The 17,224-nt window shown below is 41.0% G+C and overlaps 1 long non-coding RNA gene across 2 annotated transcripts in view; it reads left to right on the top strand.

Annotated features, from left to right (window-relative positions):
- Window positions 1-17,224, top strand: part of LOC117282132 — a 128,587-nt gene that overhangs the window by 70,186 nt on the left and 41,177 nt on the right. For both annotated transcript variants that reach the window (XR_004512764.1, XR_004512763.1), the window contains exon 2: window positions 1,254-1,439. This is a non-coding gene — a long non-coding RNA (uncharacterized LOC117282132). The remainder of the gene's footprint in view (window positions 1-1,253; window positions 1,440-17,224) is intronic.

The following is a 17,224-nucleotide window of genomic DNA, read 5'->3' as shown; positions in this document are numbered from 1 at the left end:
TGACCTTGTCACTACTTGGAGGCTAGTGTTCAGCTTCACGCCCAGGCCGCTTTACCCCCGGTACTCATTGGATGGGAGGGTGGGTGAGCCTCAGAGCAGATCTGGACGACGCGGGGATGAGATAATTCTTGTCCCCACCGGGGCTCGAAAACCGACCCCTCTGCTGTCCAGCTCGTAACCAGTCGCTATACCTACTGCGCTATCCTGGCTCCTACTTACTAATGACTAATTAAATATACCTGATTGTTCGAAAATATCATGCGATATCATAAACGCAAAATAGTTTGTTCTGCCTGTTGAATAATTATATGACTTACGGAATCTATGTATTGCGTAACAATTCGTGTCTAATTATCAAAAAATCTCTAATTGTATTGTGCGTGTAAATATGTGTTTCTTTCTCTATAATTTTTTCGAAACAGTTCTCGCTTCGACACATATGTAAAGTGTTATGCTGGAGATACGCACAGACATGTATACAGGCCTAGTGCCCATAATTTCTGTCCGACTTCAGAATTGCAATGTGCCTGCAAACTGAAAATTTTTGTAAAAACGCTTCGATATCAAATCCAAACGATTGTAATAGTTTCACCACGCGCCTTGAAGAATAAGTGGCCAGTCGATTGATGTAACACTTCAATGGCTCAGCTGCTTCTTCACAGCAAACATGTCAGGTCCCCGATACTAAGACCAATAGATTAACGCTAATTAGAGAAATAATCACGGTTTATTGTAATAATCATACGAAACACACGAATATACTACGCGGCAGAATACAGAGATTTTGTATGTTGAAACAGGTAATTTATAACTACGTAGTAATCACTGGGTTTCAAGGATTACTGAAATTGGAAGATTAGCCTCTGTGTGCTGTCTTGGGATAGGACGAGACCCAGTCATTCCAAATAAGTTAGGAGCTGTGACCTCCCACGTATTTGACCTCATCCGGTTCATTCGTGTGCCTAATGGCATCGTTTGTATACCCATAAGGAATCTTATTTGCCCTGTTAACCATTAATTGGCACTTTTATCCTTGCACTAACCGTGAACAAGTTACGTTTATAAACTCACACTCGTAAACACAAATTCATTTTAAACATTCTGTGATAACTATTCTTTTTTAGAGGGTGTATTTGTATGTCTGTCTCTCTCGCTCTTTTAAGCTAGAATGAATAATAGAGGTGCCAGTTTTAGCTTATTTTTATCTGTCTTTTAAATGTCTCCTATATGGACCATTTCCTTTACTTTTATAGTTGGCCGTAAAAACCCAAGCGCGGGCCGGCAACTATCTCGGCGACAGGGCAGGCGACCGGCCGTCAGACGGTTGGATGCGTTTGTGTGGAACATGGCGGACAGCTGTCGGAGAGAAGCTGCTGCTGTTGGCGGGATGTGGACTACCAATGGCCCGGTTGCAGCTCGTCCGACCCTCGCGCTATGAGGTGAGTACAAAATGGCGCTAGTAGGAATGTCCTACGTTAATATGGAAAGTGCAAGTCCGTGTTTAATAAATATGTGAAAGAAAATAATTTAATTCTTATTCGATAATGTAAGTCCTATAATCAAAGCTTCATAGTCCGTGTGGGAATTACGACACTACTGTTTGTTCAGTGGTAATTAATAGAACTTACAAGAAGTTTTCAGCAGACATTAACATCGCACTCCAGCACTTAGGCCTATACCCAACAATTATAGACAATATTTCCATTTACTGTCAAAACTTTTTGCATGAGGTATTTCGAGGATTAATATGGACAGCTGATTTTATTCTACGAAAGCAAGGACTTCAGTTCTTGCCTTTTGGTTCTGTAACAAGACAAAGAAACCGGTGGTGAATGTGAAGTTCTCACAACTGTGAGATATAACGCTGGGTAGACCGATACATGTTCACAGAAATTTTGGAGGAATGCTGAAAATTGTATTGCGGCTCATATCAGTAGGAAAAATGTCTTCTTTTCGTAAAAATGTCTTTCAATACCTTGACCAATCAGTTAAGATCTATTAAGCTTACGTACTTTTCTATATGAAAAGATGGAAACAATAAATAGAGATATAGTTCCATCCCCCCCCCCGAAATAATTTGCCCGTTACTTTAGCATAACAGTGAAATTCTGGCCTATAAGAAAATGTTGAATTATTTCATATTATTTTCAATAATTTTAAGATAGATTTATACAACTTAATACTCGAAAAAGAGAGTTTAGAATAATCCAGCAGCAAAAAAATATGCACGAAATTGTAATTTTAACATAAAATTGTATCGTTATTACCACGATTTGAATTTTAATAAGTGGACATATTTTGTTCAGTAGCCAGCATTTAGATTACAGAGTTAGAAATTGTATCTGAAGCTTGCTCCTTCTTCCTCTTCAGAAGGTCCTGTTTTCGAATCTCGGCGCAGGGACCGAATTTCCCAAGTACTGTGAAATGTCCTCAGTCATTCCATGAAAATACTGACCTGCGATCTTAAAATATAGTTGTTATTTCCTTCCGCAAATTTTAAAATTATTAATTATTATTTCGAATATTCTGACTGTAGTGGCTGTGCTGTCTGAGGCACATATAGCAGCTCGAAAACTGATCGTGGGTTTGAATCCTACTCTGGCATGGGATTGTGTGTCCGTGCTTTCCTTATGTGTTGTCGAAGGTAGATAGATCCATTTCCATGGGCCGATCCCCTGCCCAAGGAGTCCTACCAATTATCAGTAGGTTTAGTCGTTTCAAAAGTTAATTCTGAACTGGAACAGACCAAAAGGGCGTACTCTCTAAATGTAGAAGAAGGAAAATATGATGAATTATCCTCCTTTCATGTAAAAGTACATCGAGAAAGGTCGTAAGAACACAATAAACAAAGAAATAACCAGATCTGCTTCAGGGCTACAATGGGAATTAAGTCTGAAGGCACTTAAGAAAACGTGGATCTGTTGAACTTCTCTCCTTATGTAAAGATTGTCTAAGTATCCTATTAAATTAGGCTGCAGATTTCCAGAGTAGCGATTGCTGTCAGACTGTGCCCCAATTAAAAAATAAAAAATGAGGCTAAAAGTACTCGGGGCGGGGGAGGAAAACTTTGATGTAACTATAGTGTTGGCTGCGTCTTAGCTCAAGCGGTTAGTCGCTGGCTTCTCACCGCGGCGGCCCGGGATCAATCCCGGGTCTGGTTAAGTGGGATTTGTGGTGGACAAAGTGGCGCTGTGGCGGGTTTTCTCCTAGTGCTTCGGCTTCCCATGGCAATCTTCATTCCACCAAATTCTGCATAATCACCCGGGGCAGGTTACAATACGCCAATCAGTGGCCTCCGTGCCGAGTGGACTCAGTTGAACTCCACCCCCCACTAAGCGAACTAAAAAAACTATAGAATTCATATATTAATAATCTAGAAAATTTTGGATTATATCAAGAATCCATGGATCCTTATATCCTGTATATTCTACAGTATCGCTTAGTTCCTGTAACTTTCAACGGATGATGTGACATTAATATTCTGAAAGGAAGATGCACGCTTTTAGTATTGTAGGCCTATTCTGTTGTATTTTTTCAAGCAAACGCAAAACAAGCAAAACTACAGCACTGGTCGATAATGGCCATCTGTTATTTTTTTAAGTATGTAGGGATGGAAGTGCGGATCACAGTGGCCGCGCTGTCTTCGCCCGCTCGAACTCTGGGATCGTGGGTTCGAATCCCACTCAAGATATGGAGTTCTGTGTGTGTTTGTGCTGACCTGTGCGAAGGTAGTGGCCTTGCAACGGGCTGATCCTCCATCCAAGAAGTCCTACCGACTGCGTAAAATGATCAAGAAGCAGAAAAAGCGGCCCAAGTCCAACAAAGGGCTGTAGAGGCACAGAGATACGAATGGCGATACAAGTGGAGGCAAGGACTTGTGTCTAGCAATATGTCTGTATCTAATGCAGGAGCGAGAGAATAAGCTAGGAGTTATGAATCTTTATGTCTGTATATGGTTAAAGTAATGAAACTGAAGCAGGCTCAGGCAAATGTACGTGATATGCCTACACAGGCGTTTGGCCTATATTAAGGCAATTAAGGCCCACAGGCCTTTGTTTTCTCAGAAATTCATATGCGTAAGCTGATGTAGGAGTAACAGCTGTAATAATGTGTTAATGTGCAAACTTTGGATTTTCATGCGATATATCTGAAATGTGCTAACGTTACAAGCTAAAAGGGTACACTTATCATTGCGCTCTTCCGCCATGTTATACCGTGTTATTTGTCAGATGCGTAGCAACAATTCGGAGGAACTTATTTTATTGCCTCCATCTTTATTTTTATTTTTCAATGGCGCTTTCCGTCCATTCAAGGCCCAGGCCTCTTATTCAGTTCCGTAATCATTTTTCACATACGGTAGGACTCCTTGGATGAGTGATCAGCTCGTCGCAGGGCCTCTACCTAAACACAGGACACCACAAACAGAATAAACGCATACACACCAAACACCCATGCAATAAGTGGGATTAGAACCCATGATCCCAGCGTCCGAGCGAGTGAAGACAGTTCATGCCTTAGACCGCGTGGTTACTGCGACCAACTGCCTGCAGCTTTAGGGTAGAAGAAATTGCATGTTATGTTTCATAAACATTTCGATGCTTTAAGAGTTGATCTTAGATTTTCACAAAAACATTTCGATGCTTTAAGAGTTGATCTTAGATTTTCATTGTGCAACATGAAAATCCCCATCCTGAACTCCATTGTTCCTTTTCAGTTAGATCTACCGTCTGGAATTTTTTGTCTAAGGAATTTCTGAGGGAACACCTTACCCAGAGTAGGCAACTGTGTGGCAACACACTTTGTGTGTTCAACCACATAGCGGCTTTGGTCCATATCCATTATGGAATCTAATAACTTTCTGAAGATAACATAATGATGTACAACACTATCTGAAGATACCGAACCCTCGAAGATATTTTAGACGTGCATAGATTTTTATTTTATGTGCGGATTCAGCACGTTAAGCTTACACAGCACAGAGGCCTACAAAGGCCTAATAATCTGTGCGTAACTGGACCTTCTGATGCTGACACAGGAGAATCTGGTCTGCCGAAATTATTTGGTTTTACAGTGTATCTTCATTTGCTCCTAGGTCTGAAATTGTATTAGCAGATGTAAGCTATTTTAGAAGCCATTTGCTAGGTCTATCTAGGACTATGTGTTTTCGCTTGTGTAATGTACTCATATCTACGGATATTTTAAGACGGAAATTATCACGGCATCATATCAGTGTGTGCCCTTGAAGATAGGAAATTAATCTCTTAACATTCATACATCAGAATGGCTCGAGGTCGGTATGTAGCATAGCTTGCTTGTACTGTATTGAAAGGAGGTTAAATCGTGCAGGTCTGACGGTTGCCACGATTTGTCTTCGACAGTTCCAGTGGGTGGATTATTAAAAGCAGAAACTTCATATTCAGTGCCAGCCTGCGGCCTTCATTTGATCAGATGTTTCATTCCTCTGTTCGTCTACATCTTGCCCAGTTCCGTATCTGCGTATGATAGTGTGGGTTCCATTCATGGGGCCCCATATGCTCTTTAAGCAAGTAAACTGTGTAAGCCCCTAACATTCTTGAGCCCGACTAGTTTTATTAATTCAGTATTGAAGAAGCCCAGTTTCATTTTATTCATTCGCACTTAGTAAGATTCAGTCTTCAAGATTCACACGAATTTCAAGTTAATTGGTAATTATACATATAATATGTAAACCTTTCACTGATTGAACTATATTGCAGCTGCAAAATTAGTACATATTTCAGAAAATAATATGTGTGTGTGTGTGAGAGAGAGAGAGAGAGAGAGAGGGAAGGGGGTCTGTTTATGAGGCTTTAACTTCATGTGTCAATATTAAAACTAAAATAACTGTACGCCTAATTAGTAAACTGAAACATTAACATTACTCAGAGAACGACTATTTGTTTTTAAAAATTACAGCTATTTATGATGAATATTGTGGGGAAACAGAATGGCTTATTAGTAATACTGAATTAATATCCTAGGTCAGTACTTGTAGAATCTTCCTTATATCTGTCGTCCATAGTTTTACTCCATTAAATTTAGTCTCGTCTTACACCTTTCGGTTTCTTTTATTTGCAAAGGTATGGGCAAGGCATAACAACAAGAATTACAAATTAGTTGGAGGGCGTGGGCGAACATACGCCTACTGGCAATTCGTGATGAAACCGCAATAAAAAGACTGGTAAATGCTTCACAATAGGCCTAGTATACATAATTAACTTCGATTTAATCGCCTCTTTTGATGGGTGGAGAATGAAATTCTAATCAGCTAGGCTACATAGATACCTCATTACAGTTAATTACCATGCATGAAATCGAATATTTACTACTGCTGATTGACAGGACTATCTTACGCACAAAATTTACAATGAAGATTACAGTTCCTTCCCAGCAGGGCTAGTTTGAAGCTTAAGAATTCAATCTTGTGTATTCTGATTCGATATAAATTAAAATTTGTTGGCTGAACTGTGACTCTGAATTCAATTCCACGGGTTATATTTCCATTTTATAATACATCAGATACACGTGAATAATTCAGGAGTTTACAATATAATTATTGTTTTGTTACTATATAAACCTAGACTGCACTAGTTAAATTTCCAGTTTATTATCATTCTCTTTGTGTGCTGTTACCAAACGCATCTGTAGTAAAAACGCTAATATTTTACACCATTAATTATTCACTTTCCTTGGAGATGAAATAACCCCTAAATACATTGGTTACATTGACCACAGCACAGTTAGTTACTGAAATACATACGCTGCTCGTAATAGTAATTAATTTTGGGAATTTTTTAGGTATATTTCTCATTTGGGACATGGGCATCTCTTTTCTGTCGGTAGCCAGTTAGCTGGCATTTTGAAGAAATACAATTCCATGATGGCGATCATCCAGACTACAAAGAAAAACATTCTCGTGTACTAGCATGCGTTCAGAATCAGGCACAAATTCTACTCAAATACATACTTTAAGGCCAATTTGATATTAATTTAGACTTACCACGTAACTGTCAGGATTTTTATTAAAACAACGTTATATTAAGTTAAAGATATTTAAAATAAAACAACTCAGACATATTGCTTGCGTTGGTTTCGTGGCTCCATCTCTGCTCTTGGAGGTTGGCTTTGGAAGGGAGTAGGCTGCTCCAGTATGGCGACTTCCCCCCCTTTCTTTGTAATACAAACTATTATTTCAACGGCAGAAATTGAACACATAACGAAGTTTCCCAGTTCAGAAACAAACTCAGATCAATTATGAACTATCTAAAAATATGTGCACAGGTTTTTAAATCTATTATAGATTTTTATGCGACTTCTATACCTCGCCGAAGTCGTTTCTTGGGGGCTGAAAGCGGTTGAAAACCAGAGCAGTTTTTCACTGTGACTCTGGCTCCGCCCAGCTGTCTGCTCGCTGGAGCTTGACAAACGTGTAGGTTCCGCCATCTTGGATCTTGCGCTTGCAAGGCATGATGGGTAGAGAGACACGATTTTAAATGGCTGCTGGTCTCATCTCCCTTTTTCTTACAATCTTCTTCCCACTGTGTTACTATCTAACAATTCTTCACCTTTAAGGATAAAATGAGTATCATAACAATTGTTTGATAAGTCTTGTTTTGAAAACCTCGTGCAGCTGAAAGAAAAAATCGCCGACAAGTTTAAATATGTAAATACCACGAAAAGGGTTGCTCTAAATTATATGCTGCAGCCCTAAATTATTTTTGTATGCTTCAAGAGTAGGCTGACATTTCGCTGTGAAGGAATTGTAATTTGCCTTTTAACAGATTAAGAGGTTCTGTGGTTCCGTCACTCAGAACTCCGTTGAGTCTGTTTCTTGTCATTGGGTTTGAATGTTGTAATCGTCTCAGACTATAGAGCGTCAAGTGATAAGTTGATATGAACTGGAACATATTTTGACGTAAGCGGTTTTGTTCAGGAATTTTCCCGGAGTATCTGAGGAAAGTTAGGTAAAGTCAAAGTCAGGGTAGTCGGTGCTCCCGCCAAGATTCGAATCTAGCACCTCCTGAACACAAGTTTAGATCGTTGCCGCTAGACTAACCTGCTTGATAACATTATTCGCGATTTCAAGCAAGAGTCTCTCATAATGCTTCTGTCGAAATAAATGGCACGTATAAAACTGTAGGTACCTGTAGTTATAGGTCATATAAACATTTCAGTCACTGAAGGCGACGATTATGACATTTAAATATTACTCCAGTAGCAACTTTAAAATGTGAGCCGGTATAGTTCAGTCGGTATAGCGACTGGCTCCTGGCTGGACGACCGAGGGGTCGGAGTTCGTGTCCCAGTGGGGTCAAGAATTTTCACTTCTCCATTTCGTCCAGACCGGCTCTGGGGTCCGTCCAACATCCTATCCAATGTATACATGGGGCCCTTTCCAGGGGGTAAAGCGGCCGGGGCGTGAAGCTGACCACTCACCTCCCGCTAGTGCCGAGGTCAAGAAAATGTGGATTTATACATACATTCCCCCATACGCCTTCGTGGAGTAGTGGTTAATTAGTTAAGCACAGGGACAGTTTTCTTGTTTACAACTTTAAGCTATTTAGTCTCCTTTGTCATCAAAGCTGGAAGGTTATGCGGTACTGAACATGTTTTCTAGAACAATTACTGGTACACATAGCTACCGGTGTCATCATTTTGAAGATTATTTAGGCTTGTAGAAGGGCTGAACCTGACATCGTGCTTAAGGGCCCCTTTATTTTAATACTGCCTATTAAAAGCTCAATTTCTTCTCCATATAATAAATTTAATTACAGCAACAAGAAGAGACTATAATTTTCTAGGCCACATAACTTCAAATGTGGTCTTACGTTTGTAATAAAAAGTATCTAACCCCTGTTCATGTACTAAATTTAAAATATAAGTTTCACATGCAAGGTTCTATAATGAACATGTAATCAGCTAGAGGTTGAAAACTGAAATATGGATAAGGAGCAAGCAGGACATAATGAGGTAATGTAGACCAAATTATATATTAAAATTACAGGAGTGTGCGTAGGCATAAGTCTACTTATCAATGCCAAAATAAAAACATGGCAACTAATAGTCCTATCAGTATAACGGTTCCCATCATTATGAATATCCCTTGAACTTTTGGTTCAGGCCTCTTTGCTACCTTACACATATGATTTGCCTCTGTAATGTTCGACAGCGTTGATTAACATTAGGCCTAAATGCTGATATGGATTCCTCTTATGGCAGGCCTACGTATGAGGAGTATATTTAAAATATCCCACAGTATTTTGTACGGGGCCTATGAATAAATAAGCGTACGAAGGGATGGTGCACTTTTTGTCAGTTATTTTGTTTCATAGACCTACATTTCTGTAGCCAACATATGTCAGTGTCAGGTTCTTCATCTTTGTTTGAGGTTTTTTGTAGTAGCTTTTGTCAAAAGAACAGAACAGGCTACATTGCTACTCCAGAGTAAGAGCAAAGACGTGTAAAATTATTAAATAAATGTAGAGTCATATCTGGGTGGACGTCCTAAATGTTCAGATAAGCAGATTCTCAAATGTTTTTGAAGAATGAGGGAATAGCATATCTTACTTTTTTATATTTAATTTTAATTGATATTGCTGTAGTTTAAAACGTTCATTCATTTAGGGAAGTATCCTTGGTGTTGAGTGGAAAAACCTTTGACCGTCCAATAGTAATCCTTAATAACTGACTAGAATAAAAATTGAGGTATCTATGTAGTCTGTTTTAAGGGACGAATAGGCCGTACTTTTAATTTTTTTAGATCCTCAGAGTAAAAGATATTTAAAATTGAAAGTCATTGTTTTGTTGTATCAAAACAATGAGTTGAATATCACTTCGTGTCATCGTGCATAATTAGGCCTAATTTTGTTGTAATAATGCTAAGAATATTCATCGTTCTGTTCAGTAGGCATGTGAAGCTTAGTGTCTTTGCGTGAAGCCAAATTTTGTTCTGAACTTTCGTATGTTCATCTTAGGATATAAGACTTCAATAGGTCAGTTCTAATCATCATAGGATGTGCTCGGGGCTGAAATTCGACGAATTCGTCCCCCTCCTTCAGAATTCACCTCACCTAACGATTATTGTGCTTTTAGGCCCAGACTGCATATCGGCAGACATCGGTACTGCATCTTCCGAACCAAAACATGACTGGAGTAGGATTTGGCCTGTAGGCCTATGACAAACACACAGTGCACTGCTTACGCTCAGCTGTGTTTACTTTGAAGAGTTCTAGCTCCTGGGAGGTAACGCCAGTTAGTCCCTTTAGAGTCAACTGACGTTTCGGAGGAACAGATCGTCTCCATCTTCAGGGTAGAAGAATAAACCTTGCAAGAAAGCAGCATGAAAGCAGATGACAACTCTTTATAACCACCACTGTAATAACCTCAAATCCTACATTATGTTTATTTTCTTCACCCTCCTGGAGAATCTTATGGTATTGATTCTGTTGCCTAGACCAATAAGTTGGCCGATGACAGTCGCTGTGCGGTCTAAGGCATGAACCATCTTCGCCCGACCGAACACTGGGGTCGTGGGTTAGAATCCCACTCGAGACATGGATGTCTTTGTGAGTTTATTCTGTGTGTTTTCCTTTGTGTAGGTAGCGGATTTACGACGGGCTGATCCCCCGTCCAAGGGGTCCTACCGATTGTATGTAGGGTTAAAAAACTACAGAGAGAGAGAGAGAGCGAGAGAAAGTGTGTGTGTGTTCGTGAGAGAGAGAGAGGCAAATAAATCGACTTCTGATGTGGCATAAATAGGGTATTAGCCCCCTCATAAAGTAATACTTCTTTTCCAATTGAACTCTGTTAAAACGAGCCCACGTTTTATACAGTTCTGAACTTCCAAATTGTCGTGACCCTGTAGTCTAAGTAAAGTTTAGACCGTGGCCACGTACGAAAGCCTTATTCAGAACTTTATGCCTTTGGTGCTGCTCGCTGTAGGCCTAACCATCAGGAATGGCGAGAATGTCCGTCGTATTCAGGTTATTTCGGCTTTCATGACGTAATAGTGGTCACTGATATTCATCGCAGGAAAACTTACAGGCTGTTAAGTCGCTAGTCACACTGTTCTGTAGCCATAATGAACAGGTATGCTTACCCCGTACCGCGGAAATCTATTTTCTGCGCATTCCTTCTCGTAAATCTGTACTGGCGTTTGATTAATTCTATTTTCCAAGTGCTCCGACTGGCAGAGTCTGGCTTATGTTAACATGGAAAACCTTCGCCGTTTGACCACTAAGGGGTCAAAATATTTATGGCCATATAAATAATTAACCAGTTATTTATATGAACCTTGTTTACACTGGATGGCATCTCATTCCAGCACTTAAGTTCATATGTAAGCATGTGAAAAATTAAGCTGTAATAAGATGAACCGAGGGACAGATTACAACATTAGGCCTAAGCAGATACTACATTATCAGTTTTTGGCGGGTTAGGCTATGTAAATTACAAACTCCTTTATTATTTAATGGGCCTATTCAGGATTTCATTCCCGGCAGGGGCTAATGGCTTTATGCTTCAGGAGTTTAGACGAAACCTTCTGCAGGAAGGATAGCACAGTCGGTATAGCGACTGGGTACGGGCTGAACGACCGAGGGGTCGGAGTTTGAGTCCCGGTAGTGTCAAGATTTTTCTCTTCTCTATGTCGTCCAGACAGTCACTGCCTCCTATCAAATGGGTACGGCGGCTCTTTCCCTGGGGGTAAAGTGGCCGGAGCCTGAAACTGACCACTCACCTCCCACTAGTACCGAGGTAAAAAAAGGTGGATCTATACATCCACTCCGCCACACGCCTTCGTGGCGTACTGCTTAATTAGTTAAGCACAAGGACAACTTTACCTTTTACCTCTGCAGGAAATCTGGTTAGGAAATGCCTCCGTGTATTTCTTTTCGTAATCATGTTCTTGCGTGTTTCTCTGAGCCTTCCAGCACAGGCGTCTTGCATCATGAGGTAATTTAGAGTCGTGGGGTGTGGTTGTAGATAAATATATTACACAGTGTGCATTGTATATTTTTGTCGCTGTCGCCTTGTGTGTACTGTGAAGCACGTACTAACGAATTATGATGTGACGAATCCAGCGTGAGTTTAACATTTCACGGAAACCGAGGCCAGAAACATGGACTGTGTTGGTATTCCTATGGAGAGTGAATCTTGTTTTTCCAAATCAGTTGATTTATTCGAGAGTGAGAACCAAGTTCCTGTACTCTGAAGTGTCACTAATACACCCTGAAGCCGTGTATAACTGTGATAATTCTAGTTGTTCACATGCAGAAGTGTTCAAGGGAGGGATTCTTAATTTTCAGGCAGGTAGAGTTCACAAAGCCGATCACAGTAGCCATGCGGCCTAAGTCATGAAACGCCTTCACCAAATATTTAACCAAATATTCACCCCTTCAACCCTAATTATATTTTTGTTGATTGTCACCTGACTCGTAGAGTTCTATATTCTGCGACATGTGAACCGTTGAACATGAACAGACATTTCGGAGGAACATGTCGCCACGGTTTCCAGGAACTAAGAATAAGCCAAGCGAGAAATTTGTAAGAAATAGGTAGCAAGTTACCGTGCTTCCTTACCAACGGCGCTGGGTCGGTTAGATAGAGCAGGTCTCGAACAGTGGATTTCTTGTTTCTTGGTTTTCGGTAACCAACAATAGTCTAACGAAAAACAATCAATTTCATTTCCATGGTAACGTACTTAGTTTCAATACAATATATGTGGCGTCTACTAAAAAAGATCAACATACAAGGTCCGAAACCAAAGACGACTGTGCTAGCGAAGGCCAGTAGTAGTCTATTAGTCTGGACTGGAAGACCAGGCGGGGCTTGCAAAATCGTGAGATAGTAAAATATGGTCGTGAGTCCCACGGGACTCGGAAGCATGAATGACTATGTTGGTTAGGACCAGCAGTTATCTACCACGCAGAGGGACAAAGACCAACCCTTATCGTCTAAGAGGACATCCCATTTTGAAATAAGTACATGGTTTTGGAAAGAACGGAAATTAGTCACGGGTCCCAACGGGGCCCAAAAGCAAGAACTGCTGTGCCGTCTGGGCCGGGCTATGCTAAGCTACCGTACGGTATGTCTTTTCGTGGTCAGGACCACTTAGTGCGTGAGTAGGCCTACCCGTTCGAGTCACCCCCAGTAGAGGGGAGTGATCAGTAGTAGTCAGACCCCTCCTGGCCTCGAAGATGACGCCCCATTTCAAAACTTACAAAAATATTGGAAAGAATAGAGATAAGTTCACGGGTCCCGACGGAACCCAAAACCACGATTGACTGTGCTGGCAAGCACCAGCAGCGATTTCACCCGACCGACCAACCGATCGACTGTCTTTGCATTGATTTTACTATCCTGTGTAAGCTAACAGGTTTTCTATTATTCATTATGAAAGCAGCTGTTCTTGACCCAACTCAGTGCCTGTCTTGATTCTCTCTCTGCCGTAACCAATGTCTAAGAGAATATGACGACTTTCTGTAGTTTCTACCAGGAGTGAATTGTACTATAAATAATTTCCATAATATTACTAAACAGAAGGAAAGTAGACATTCAGTTGCAATGAAAACAAATTTCTTAAACAACTAAGCCCTGATGTTGGGCCGCGCTATAGCTCAAGCGGTTAGTCGTTGGCTTCCCACCGCGGCGGCCCGGGTTCGATCCCGAGTCTGGTGGAGTGGGATTTGTGATGATCAAAGTGGCGCTGGGGCAGGTTTTCTCCGAGTACTTCGGTTTCCCCTGCCAATCTTCATTCCACCAATTGCTGCACAATCACCCTCACCTATCATCTGGGGCTGGTACAATAGGCCAGAAGTGACCGCAGTACAAGGGACTTAGTCCCACCCCACTAGCAATAAAAGAAAAGCCCTCCTGTTTCTTGCTGGAGTCAAGGCGGGTAACATTGACAAGGTTACTGATTCAGTATGCTCCATGGAAAAGCAACAGACCCTTACTTGATTGCTCTGGATGGAAGGGGGTAGGTCACTCCATCCTTTCAGCCGAATCTGGAGACATAAAAGATAACACTGTCCTTGTAATAGGCTGTGAAGATTCATAGGGTTGTGAGACGCCGAGGCTCCCACATTTTCTAACCAATCGGCTCACAGATGGCGGTGAAGCCGTCAGCCTTATACGCCGACCGCTCTTTAGCCCCCAGGATGATTCCTGGTACTAATTTCTGTTAGAGGCTGAGTCGACCGCATGGCCATAGTGCGGCTGGAAGGATTAAGTCAATTGAAAAATCCAATAATCTCATTGTTGAATTCTTGAAAATCAATTAACTAGACCTAGCGAATAAGAGAGAATGCAGGCATAATTTTTTCACATGCTGTCTCAGTTCTTCAATTCTGAATGCTAAAAAATAATGCCTGCTTTCTTTCATATTCACTAGGTCTAGTTTACTGATTTTCAAGAATTCCAACATTCATAACTGTATGCACAAAACTTACAGTTGACCGAAAGCACACAAATGCACACTTGAATTGCAATGGGACAGGACCTATTTATATCTTAAACAAAAAAAAATGCTGAGAATTTGATTCTGTGTTTTCTTAAAGAAATGAGGGTATGAAGCAGGTTAGCCGGTCACGGTAGCCGATCGGTCTAATGCATGGGACCCTGGTTTCGATTCTCACATGAGGCATGGATATCTGGTGTGTGTCTAATCTATGTTTGTGTTGTCCTGTCTTTAAGTAGAGGCCTTGCGAGAAGCTTATCACCCATCCAAAGAGTCCCACCTTCTGTAAAATGATCATGATCAGCCCAGGGTCCAAGGGGACTGTAGAGCCAGTGAAAAAAAGAATTATGTGTATTAGAAATACGATTTCACTTTTCCTTTTCTTGCTGTCAAAATCAGACAAGCTCATAGACAAGGGGTTAGCCATGTTGTGCAAAAATGATTATTGAAATCTCTTTCAGAAAACTGTCAGAAAGCACTCTTGGTGGTATGGTCGCCATAATTAATACCATTACTAATTATTCCATGGAGCGCTGTTATGTTGAAGCAAATTACACATGGACAACTTAGTCGAGAGGTTTCTGTTCTTCGCTCTCTCGCCAACCTTGTCTCCTAATTGCTCACATCCGAGATGAACTGATATTTTAGGCGATGTCTTCTCGTCAAAGCAGGGCTTCAGAATGCTGTATCCGTGTCGATGTTCTTGTTGAGACCGTAATTATGTGTGCCTTATCTGACAGAATCATATTTGTAATTCACTTATTTTGCCAACATTTCTAATGAAATGTAATTTCAGGGTAATTGGCAGTCTTCGTTGCGTGTGTAGCGAGATTCGTAGCATGGCATAAGCCTCTGGGTTTTCCATATGTAGTGTAATATTTTTCAAAGTATTTAGCATCTGGATCCTCATGTAGTTCAAATTAAGTATAATAATATTCAGCAGATGTCGTCCTCAACAGAATAGCTTCTTAAGAACTTCTAAGTGCAGGTGTTGAGGATAATTTTTGGGACGTAATATGAAGGAAGTGCAGGTCACGGTAGCCGAGCGGTCTAACGCATGCACTGTCTTCTCTCGCTCGAAAGCCGGGATCCTGGGTTCGAATCCCACAGAAGGCATGAATGTTTGATATGTTTATGTGTCTATACTCTGTTTGTGTTGTCCTGTGTTTAGGTAGAGGCCCTGAGAAGAGCTCATCGCTCGTCCAAGGAGTCCTACCGTCTGTAAAATGATCATGAATGTGAATAAATCAGAGGCTAAGGACCAAGGGGGCTGTAGAGCCAGTAAAATTTATGGAGGAAGTGACAGGAGGTTAGAGAGAGATGGAGATTAAGGAGCCTAGTAGTTCTGTACTCTTCACCAATGATGACGAAGGATGATCAAACCAAGAGAGTGAGATGAGTTGGACATATAACACGCATGGAAGATATGTACAAAATTGCGTCAGTATACCTGAAGAGAAGAGACCACTTGGAAGACATAGGCATAGTTGCGAGATATAATTGGGAGAGTAATAGGTATTAAAATGCGTTCCATGCAAATACATTCTGAGACCTTGGACAGGATTCTTCTGCCTGAGTACTGGGATGAATGTTGGGTTACCGCCTCTGGGGTCGTACAGATGGCGGAGAATTCTTTGGAGCAGCTGGACAGCCATTAGCTTCTCAAGAAGGAGTGTGCTTCACGGAGTAAGTTAGTCATAGACGGTTCATATAATTAGGCCTGTGTTCTACTTTGTAGTCGTAGTAACAGGACATTTGAACCACACATACCATTTTCTCACGTATTTTCCCCTCAATTATAAGCATTATATAGGTACTAATTCACACTCGTGTCCTTGTTTTGCGTAATACATCTTGGGTTTCCGAATAATGATGCAAATGAGCGGATCTCTCATTAACCTGGAGTACAGGGAATGTATCCTCTTCATACAGGCCTCATATTCGTAGATATGAAATCTCCACGGAACCTGGGGCATATTTCTTGTTGAATGTACTGCTGTAAACTTATTTAGTGGAAGAGGTTGAAAGTTTTTTCATGGTTATTTAGTCGATGAAGTTCAATATTTTAGCGTTCATGGTGTCACATTGCTGTTCTATAGTTATTTCATCAGTAGAAACTCCCATGTTTACAGAGCTCTCGAGTCCTGAACCAGCTCACTTCTCCGCAACGTATTTCTCTAAGAACGAGGGTCAGTTTTAAGCTCCATTAACTTTACTATTGGCACTAACTTCGCCGACAAGCGGCGGTCGCTCGGTCGGTATTGTTCACTTGCTGACTAAAATCACGGAGTTTTTGTTTTGTATCTTTACTTACGGGTCTATTCCTAAAGTCTTCCAAGTGGCCTCTTTCTGTAAGGTCTTCCGATCAGTATCTACCTATCGCCCTGCGACCCTTTATTAGACCTTGGCCGCTTTTTAATTTTCTTTTTACACAGTCGATAGGACTCCTTGGACCCGGGATCAGCCTGTCGTGAAGCCGCTACCTACACGCAGAACATGCTTACTGCATGTCTTGTACATCCCATTTTCCGTGAATAGCAAATCATGATTTGTGACATTTTGTCGTATAAAGGCAGTTTATTGATTCACGAAGCCCAAGAGAGTGAAATAGGGTAACCGGATAAACAGAACTAAGTATTAATGTGGGGAAGACGGGTTTGGCATATACACCTACATGGGAGGAACGCGAGAAGTGTAGACGTTGGGAAACAGAGGAGTTAAAATAAGGTGTCATGATGGTGAAAGACC

This window comes from Cryptotermes secundus, unplaced genomic scaffold (assembly GCF_002891405.2).
Source record: "Cryptotermes secundus unplaced genomic scaffold, Csec_1.0 scaffold180, whole genome shotgun sequence".
Taxonomy (NCBI): domain Eukaryota; kingdom Metazoa; phylum Arthropoda; class Insecta; order Blattodea; family Kalotermitidae; genus Cryptotermes; species Cryptotermes secundus.
Note: the sequence above shows the minus strand (reverse complement) of the source record. Positions and strands in the feature narration are given on the sequence as shown.